Here is a 9,170-nt window from a genome sequence, read left to right on the forward strand (position 1 = left end):
TGACACCGAGGATGAAGAATTGAATGGATTTAGTGATGTGGAGTGAGATGGAGAGTTTGTTAAACTTGCTCTTTTCTGTTGTTTATGTTATAGTTTATCTAGCCAGGTTGGCGTCACCTAATGCCTCCGCTCAACTTCATTTCTCTCCAGCAACTAGGTCAGGAATCAGAATACAATAGACGGTTCGCAAAAACCCCAGAAGTGCGAGTTCGGGCACCAGCCAATCAGCGAAGAGACATATATTCTGTGTTGTCAATGATTCCCGAGATTGAGGATTTAAATCCGGAATAAAGAGAATGTTTGGTGAATTTTATCAAGGGGAAAGACGTTATTGTCCTTCTTCCTATGGGATTTGGGAAAAACTTAATATACCAGTTCGCCCTGTTAGCAGCGGATTACGTACGTGACCATCAAATAGCAGCGATTGGTTAAATGACAAAAAGTACCCGCCTACCGTCGAACGAACAAATTCCAACGCTGCGAGGTTTGTATGAAGTGAAACGAAGTAAAACTGGCTGATGAATCAGGCTAATAGTTTATCTGAAGAACTGTTCATATGTGACGTTAACAGTCTGTTGTTCTCTGTTCTGTTGTTTTTACTAGAACTTGACTTTCAACATGAAATGTCGGTTCCTTGTCTCTGATTTTATAAAACTAATTTCCCCCAATAAGTGCGACTTATATATGTATTTTTCTTCTTCATTATGCATTTTTTGGCTGTTGCGACTTATACTATATAAATAAAATATATGTAAGAAGATGGAAGGTGCGTGACTTATTAATGACCACCCAGGCCGTTGCGTGGGCTATTGTGTTTTTAACTAAAGTTCTTTGAAAACCTGCCTCCATTTTGCTAAAGGGCCTTTTATATTAGCCTATAACACGTCGTCTTTGGTAATAAGTGGAGTATGTGTTCCTCTCATCTTTAACAATGGCTGGGGCGTCTTTGATCGTGTGCTGTGAGGAATGCACCAGAGCCACCTGCAAACACAAAGCCAGGAAGCACACATCAGGCAGCTGGAGACCTTTTAATTAGCGCTAATTAGCTTAGCACAGGAACGCTGCTGCCGCTGTCGCTGCCCGCCGGATTTGTGTTAGCGCGGATCAAAGACGTGCTCGCGCTGCCTTCTGCTGAGTCAGTGGCTAATAGGCTGCGTTTATAATAGGCCCCATAGGACGGCGGCGCAGGTGGAGGCTTGTTTAATCCCAGGACAAGATGCTTTCGCTGAATCGGGCAGGTTAGCGTTAGCGGTAGCGTTGGTTCGCTTACACAGAAGTGGTTAAACGTCGCAGTAAAAGGAGAAGCTGGCGGGAGACGAGCGGTCAGGCCTATTCAACGAAGCTCGGGACTGTGCCTAATGTTAAACCAATGGAGAGTTTAAAGATGCTGTTCTTGGCAGTGACGTCACATTGGGGGAGTTCTACATATAGGCTACGGTTTTTCAAAATAAAAAAACTGAGACACCTCCGTTTTTGGTGGTTGGTAATAATAAAATAGTAAAACGAGTGCATAATTAAGGAAAATTATTATGCAGAGACCATTGATGACAAACATGTGAGTCAGTATAGTCACATTTTCTTTATGTTTTGGACGTTTTTAAGCAGCTTTTCTGTATTTAAACCCATCTCTTTAAAAAAAAAAAAACATGAACTGTCTTTTTCTCTTGTTTGTCGTTGTTTTTGTTTGTGTTTGTCTTCTCACGTAAAGCGTCTTTGAGTATCTTGAAAAGCTCTATACAAGTGTTATGTATTATTATTATTATTTTACCGAAACAAATGACAGTGTATGCCTCTTTTTATTGTTGACAGGGATCAAACTGGTCAAAAATAGGGACACCTGGGATATTTCTTAGATAAAACTGGGACAAATCAGTGGTTTTGGATAAGTCTGCTGGGACACAGGGCTCAAAGCTGGGATTGTCCCGGGTAAAGCCAGGGATACACTGTGCGATTTTTGGCCCTTTTTGAGCCGATTTTTCACTTGTGCGACTGTTTTTGGGATCGGGCCAAGTTTTATCTTAATCATAATTCATGTGTCGTGCTTCGTGTTGTAAACATGGGGTAACAAGAAGAGATTACTACCTCACGACCAGCTCCCAATCGGCAATCGTAGGTCGCAGATATACAGTGTTGGGAAGGTTACTTTTAAAATGTAATCCCCTACAGATTACAGATTACACACCCCAAAATGTAGTTTGTAATGTAATCCATTAAATTACTTAAAGTGAGTAACGTAATCTGATTACTTTGGATTACTTGATATTGTCATGTTTTTTTAAACGACATGAATGTAGCAACCACATCCTGAAAATTCTTGTTTGTTGTCTTCAAATTGTCTGAGCCCAAGTCTCCATGAATAAGCAACTGTAGAAACAAAGACCACGATATCTTAATATAAGAGGTTTTGTCTGTTAAAAGACAATAACAAGATCAGTCTTTCCTTCACCATATTAAAAAATATTATTGATAGAGAAATAATTTTTTATATGAGATCACCTTAAATTATGTCAACCTACTGTTAGGTGTCGTGTTGTTTAGACCTGGTTTAGTCCTGGTTTAGTCCTGATTTTTAGACCTGGTTTACTCCTGCTTTAGTCCTGGTTTAGTCCTGGTGTTAGTTCTGGTTTAGAGGCGCACAGGAGGAAGTTTACGCGAGAAAACACGTTCCACACGCGGTGCACGAGACGTCGGTATCCGCGCTGTAACTACGGAAGGAGACATGGTCCGCGGGTTCTCAGGTTGATGACGATGATGAAGGTGTGTGTTTGTGTGTGTGTTTGTGTGTGTTTGTGTGTGTTTGTGTTTGTGTGCACGTCCGTCCACTCATGTGGCAGGTCACTATATGACAGTAGTGCAGATATTATGAGTCTATGCAGGTTGTTTTCACCAGTGCCAGTAGCTCCTGTTTCACATTTAAGTTGTAGGCGATTTTATATATATATATATTTTTTATATATATCTCACATCGGGAGAAGAATTTCCAAGACACAAATGCGTTTTTACCAATGCACTGCTGCTTCCACTGTGTGACTGACATCGCCAACTTTAACATGACCTTTACATTGCTCTTATTGTCGCGTTCTGTTTGGGCTTCAGGCAATGAGTGGAATTACCGAAATAAAAAAATAAATAAATGGGATGTAGCACAAAATGTGAAAACAGGAAAATACCGCCTTGTAATCCACTTATTTCAGCAAAGTAACTGTAATCCAATTACCACTCATTGAAACAGTAACTGTAACGGATTACAGTTACTCATAATTTGTACTCTGATTACGTAACGGCGGTACATGTAATCTGTTACTCCCAACACTGCAGATATATCCAACCTGTGTGAAATCCAGTCGCCTCTCGTGAGGGTTTCTCTTTGTTGAAGTAGTTCCAGGAGCTGTGCGCTTTTAAACCCTGCGATTTGGTCTTACAGTTTGACCTGGGGCTGAGTGAAACGATCGAATATATCACACAGTATACGTCCGGCATAAATAGGGACGTTCATTGTGTAACTTTTCTGGTGGAGGGTTCTTCAAATGTTTTTTCTACATTGCTTTGTCGGGAATGTTTCACGGTATAGTGTTAAACCTTTCTATCTTCATGGAGACCAAACTAGACCAAGTTACAGGTCAGATCTGTGGAGACGCGACCCTGCTCACAGTCAGCGTACCTGTTTTTCTAAGTATTGTTGAGATACAAAACCACTTGTAATTGAATAAATGTAAGGTCCATCTCTACGGAGAAAAACATTTGACAGACCCTCCACCAGAGAGGTTACATAGTGCGCCTTTAATACAGATTGATTTGTTCGCTTTTATTTTGAGTTTGTGCCAAGAACGAAACAATAATCATGCACAAACTACATATACATTGTAAACAACAGAGTAGGAAGAAGCAAAACTTAAATTAACCCACCGCTTTTCAACAAACTTTAGTTAGTCAGTTTATTTTCTTTGGTCAATTGACAGAATCATACATCATATTACAATGATTTAACACAAAAAAAATTATGCTTTTTATGCTTATCACTAAAGTTATTCTACAGACCGAAGGGATTTAGGTTGAAGTTTTAACACTTATTTTGAAAAACCCTATTAACATATAGAACATGAAACAATACGGCAGAAATATTTACAAAAAAAACAACAAACAAATCATCTGTTGTGAGTGCAGGAAAGAATATGTACTTAATTGTTTTGGTATATATACATACACAATACACACACACACACACACACACACACACACACACACACTGACCATGTACATGTTAGTATTCATAGTATTCATAGCTATTGGTTTATAAATACACATACACTTTATATAATTGAGAGTTATAGTTAATCTGTAAATTTCATAAGGTAAAACATGATTTACTGTATTTCTCTATAATTCTGGTCTCATACTTTTTTTTTTTTTAAACGTGTGAATTGTTTTAGTGTGTAAATTATTTTAAAAGTATTTACATGTAGCAGGATCTGAGGTTTTTTAAAATAAACTCAAAACATATCTTTTTAATTTAGCTTTTAATTGAAACTTTTACCTGTTTTAAATTAACTTAAATTATTATTATTATTATTATTATTATTATTTGTTTTGAATTAAATTATCATTAGTATTTTCCTTTTTTTTTTTAACTTTTTTTTTTTGTACAATAACCTTTAGGAGCTTTATGTTTATGTTTTATGTTTCTGTTTAAATTCTTGTAAATATAGATGAAACAATGGGGTGGGGTTTGCTGTTATTTTTTATTATTTTATTATAATTTTTCTGTTGCATGTGAAGAACTTTGTGCTACATTTCAACTGTATGAAAAGTGCTACACAAATAAAGTTTGATTGATTGATTGCAAAATAAATTACATATTATGCACACTTAATATAATAATTATAATATTTTTTTCTCTTTTTTTGTATTCTACTGCATTATGTTTTAATGTATTATTGTATTATTATCTGTATTACGATGGAGCAGCTAAAAATAAGTGTTAAAATGCTAAGTTATGATGTAATACGGTGAGCTGTTGGGTTTGGTCAGTTATTGAAAATCCCAGGTTCAGCGTTTGTGAATTTACCTTTTAGATGTTTGACGGCGAAGTACAATGTAATTAAAAGTGAAATGTGCGTCCTGACCCCCGCGTGGGCGTATGACATCAGCACCTTCTCCAATCTGAAAAACACCTCCAGGGCGTTTCTTCTCAAAAGGCTCTGTAGTCTTTTGTAGCTGTCACACGCTTAAGCTAAAGATCCACAGTTTAGTCCGGTCCCTCACGCAAAACTATGAATCATCCCCAGAGCTGCACACAGATCGGCTTTGTGATTGATTAAATGTTCCACAGTGTGGCTTTAGACTTATCCTGGCGGAGACGAGCGGGTTACATCACCAGGCCAAGTCATAGAGCAGATATGTGGAGAGGTCAACCCGCTCACAATAACAATGCTTGTTTTTCACGGTGTTTTTGAGCTGTCAGAGTTGTACAAATGTGTTAAAGGAATTCCAGCTCGGTCCTTGTGATCTTGGCCTACATCTTCAGTAGAGCTGCGTATCATTCAGAAGTTGCTGATACGATACAAACCTCGATACATAAGCCACGATACGATACATATTTCCATACAGTGAGCTTTTGATTCAATACGATATATTTCAAATTGATGTGCAGTGATACTAAACGTCTTGTGCAAAGAATTTTTTTATCATTTTAATCATCAAAACCGTGAAAATGTCAAATGTGTCGCATAAACAAGTTTCCTTCCTCTAAACAAGCAACAAAACTGTAGCTGTAACAAAATAATTTAGTAAAATAAATACTCTTGGTGATATATTGATACAGCAGCCCATGATATCGATACTGTATCATCACGTTAAACGATACGATTAGCGGTGTAACGATATTGGCGATATCCCGCTATCGTCGTAGTAAAATTGCCACGATATCATTGTGGTCTCGTCATGGTATTAAAATGTGTCTTTAAGCAAAAATAAGACTTTTTCAGTCTGCTCTTGAGGCGCAGAGCAGTAAACTACATGGACCATCATCCTTTGAGCCGCGTCATCGGCCTGTGCGCCCGTTGTGGACGCACCAGCGGCTTTTAAGTCTGAGGTCTAAAAGCATTTTGGGTTTGTCGTGACATGAAACGAGAAAGGAGAAAAGACAGTATGCAGACACAATGCAGCGTGCGGTTCACCTGGAAATACTACAACATGAGAAGAACACGCCGAAAACTTTCAAGAATGTGTTCAGAAAATCAAATCAGCACAAAAAACTATACGTGAAGCTTTTACAACAGAACTGCCTCACAACAGCTCAAGAAATAATGAAATACATCACAGAATATAATGTGATTTGATCCATTTTCCACGGCAGACGACAACGGGTTTAAAAGTTTAGTGCCTAAACTGGAGCCAAAATATAAAATGCCATCGCATTTAAATTTGTTTGTTTTTTACTTCCTACGAGGACGACTCAAATAAACATTGAGTAATAATGTGTTTAATGCAGCTTTGTTTGTTTAAGTTTTACAGACTCGAAACTTAAAGCCACATGACTAATTTACATAAGCTTAAAAAAAATAGATCACTCCTTGTGCGCTGATGCGTCAGCTTCTGTCAGACTTACTCCATGAGGCTCCTGATGGCAGTTTTATTACAATTGTTTAGTAAGTACTTGAATTTTGCACTTTTCAAACTGTTCAAAATGTCAGTGATATGAACAAATGTAATGAATAAATGTTTTACCAAATGATGTTCAAAGCATTTTATAATGTCAGTCTTGTTATTATGTATAATATTGTAATACCGTGAGACTCCCAACCATATCATGACTTTTCCCACAATATCGCAATAATGGTACAGTGAGGTTCATACTGTGACAATATATCGTGAGACGTTACCGTAACACCCCTAGATACGATATATCGATATTTCAATGTTTGGGACCTGGCTGTTAATTGAAACCTGGCTATTATTTCACAGTATTGTATTTGGCTTTTTCATACCACTTAAAAAAGACAGACTAATAATAAAGAGTTACTCAAACACGTGTGAATGAAACAAAACACAAATATAGGTCTGTTTTTGAGAAGGCAACAAGATTCTATCGCGACTTAAACCTCACAAGAGTCAGTTTTGTGTAACATGGGACCTTTAATCTCTGGCAAGTGAGTCTTCAAAACATCTTCACAAAAATCCTCCCTGAAGTTTTTCAAAATGGCGTCCGCATCACTCATCTCCTCTCTCTTCTTCTCCTCTGATGGAGTGACAGCGCAGCCCCGGCGACGAGGAGGACTTCGACAGACGTAGATGGATAGATCCACAGAGAGGCCCATATGCACGCAACAGAACATACACAAACTTACACTGACAACCTCGCAACACTTAACCCCCATAGCCGCGCGTGTCAGTCACCCCACCCTATTAGTTTGCATGCATTTCAGCTCAGATGTCCTCAACCTGTGACCAAAGGGCGAAGGGGAGGGGGACCAAAATATGCCACGAAGACTTCTTATCACTTGTCGTACGGGATGGGTTCAGCTGTCAATCAAAACATCAGCTCAGCTCCGCGTGACAGCGGAGACGGCCCCGGGTATGGAGGGATGTGTGAGCAACTGGAGGAGAGGCACAGAAACGGAGATCACGTACAAGGACTTTCAACTGGCATACATGGCTCTTTTTTGTGTTTTCTTTCTTTTTACCTGGTCCTGAAGGGTTGACCAGGTTTTCTGTTCACCCTGTGTGTCTGTGTGTCTGTCCACCCGCGATAATTCCGCCATTTATGGACCGATTGTCACCAAATTTGGTACGTGGGTCAAGCCCCCGTGCCGGATGCCACAAAAAAAAAAGTTTGGTGACGATCCGAGGTCATTTGAGGTCACACGGGTCAATTGAAAGGTCACGCCATTATAAAGGATCTGCAATTTCGGCAATTTCTGAACCATCTGTGGGCTAAAATATTCCCCCAATCATCACACAAGTTGGCACACACATAACCGAGGTACACTGGATGAAACTAGTTAAGGTCACTTAAAGGTAACCAAGGTCAAATATGTGTTTTTGGTCATAACTGCGCGAAGGATCGAGCTCGAGCAATGGGAGTGCTCTCAAAATCTCAGAAAAATTACCGTATTTTTTGGGTTATGAGCTGCGGTCTTAAGCCACTAACTGCATCAAAAAACGACCGCGCACCCCACAACCCATACACGAATCCACTCGGGTGTCCCAGCACCCAGTAAACTACAAAGCCGCACCATCCGCAGCGCACGCAAACACGCACGGAGCAGACAGCGACCGCACAGCGAAAAACACCCACAGACACACTCATCGCTCCACGCCGACGAGGAACGGAACGGAGGAACGAACCGAGAAAGCGAGCGCAATGTGCCACTTCTAGACACGACTGAACAACTGAGTCACTGCGAACACGCCGACAATCCGTTGGTCCCAGACAGCACCCTCCCTACACGCCACAACTGAACAAAGCCCAGAGTCACCGTGAACGAACAAACAAACAAAACCACTCACCCATCACACTGTTGTGTTTCGTTTAAAGTCCAGTTTGGTTTATTTGTGAAAAAGTTAGAAAATAGACCATTTAATGACAGTGCGTCTTATAATCCAGAGCGCCTAATCGTTCGTAAAATACGGTATTATCTATTTATAATTCTATGCATTTGTATAGTAAAATATTAATAGTCTTCGAGGTAATCAGTAATCATAACAGTTCCTTTCTCTTTCAGTATATGCTGTTAAAATTCTAATTGGACAGAACAGACTCACCATCAGCAGAACACCCCTCTGTCACAGAAAGAACACTCATATTCCACTGAGTCGTGTCTTTTAATCCGACAGAAGCTGAACTGCACCAGTGCACAAGAAGCAAGCTTTTTTTTGAGCGTTTAGTTTATGCAAATTAGCCATGCGGTTTTAAGTTTCGTTTCTGTAAAAATGTAAATAAATATGTTCAGATCCGTGTGGATAAGGAAGGATTGCGGACACAGGCTCACTCTGCGCCGCCACGCTCGTCTTAAAATACAGTGTTACGCTAAGAAACAACTGAACCTCGTCGTCTGTTCACGAAAAAAATGTTTTTTCTGCTGCAACTTCAGACTTCCTTCTTTTTACCGTTCATGTGAGGTTGGGACGACGTGACACCAGACCATCACGTGACGAGTGTTTCAGGCGGT

Source organism: Boleophthalmus pectinirostris, unplaced genomic scaffold (assembly GCF_026225935.1).
Source record: "Boleophthalmus pectinirostris isolate CB_2022bp ecotype Guang Dong unplaced genomic scaffold, ASM2622593v1 HiC_scaffold_14, whole genome shotgun sequence".
NCBI lineage: Eukaryota > Metazoa > Chordata > Actinopteri > Gobiiformes > Gobiidae > Boleophthalmus > Boleophthalmus pectinirostris.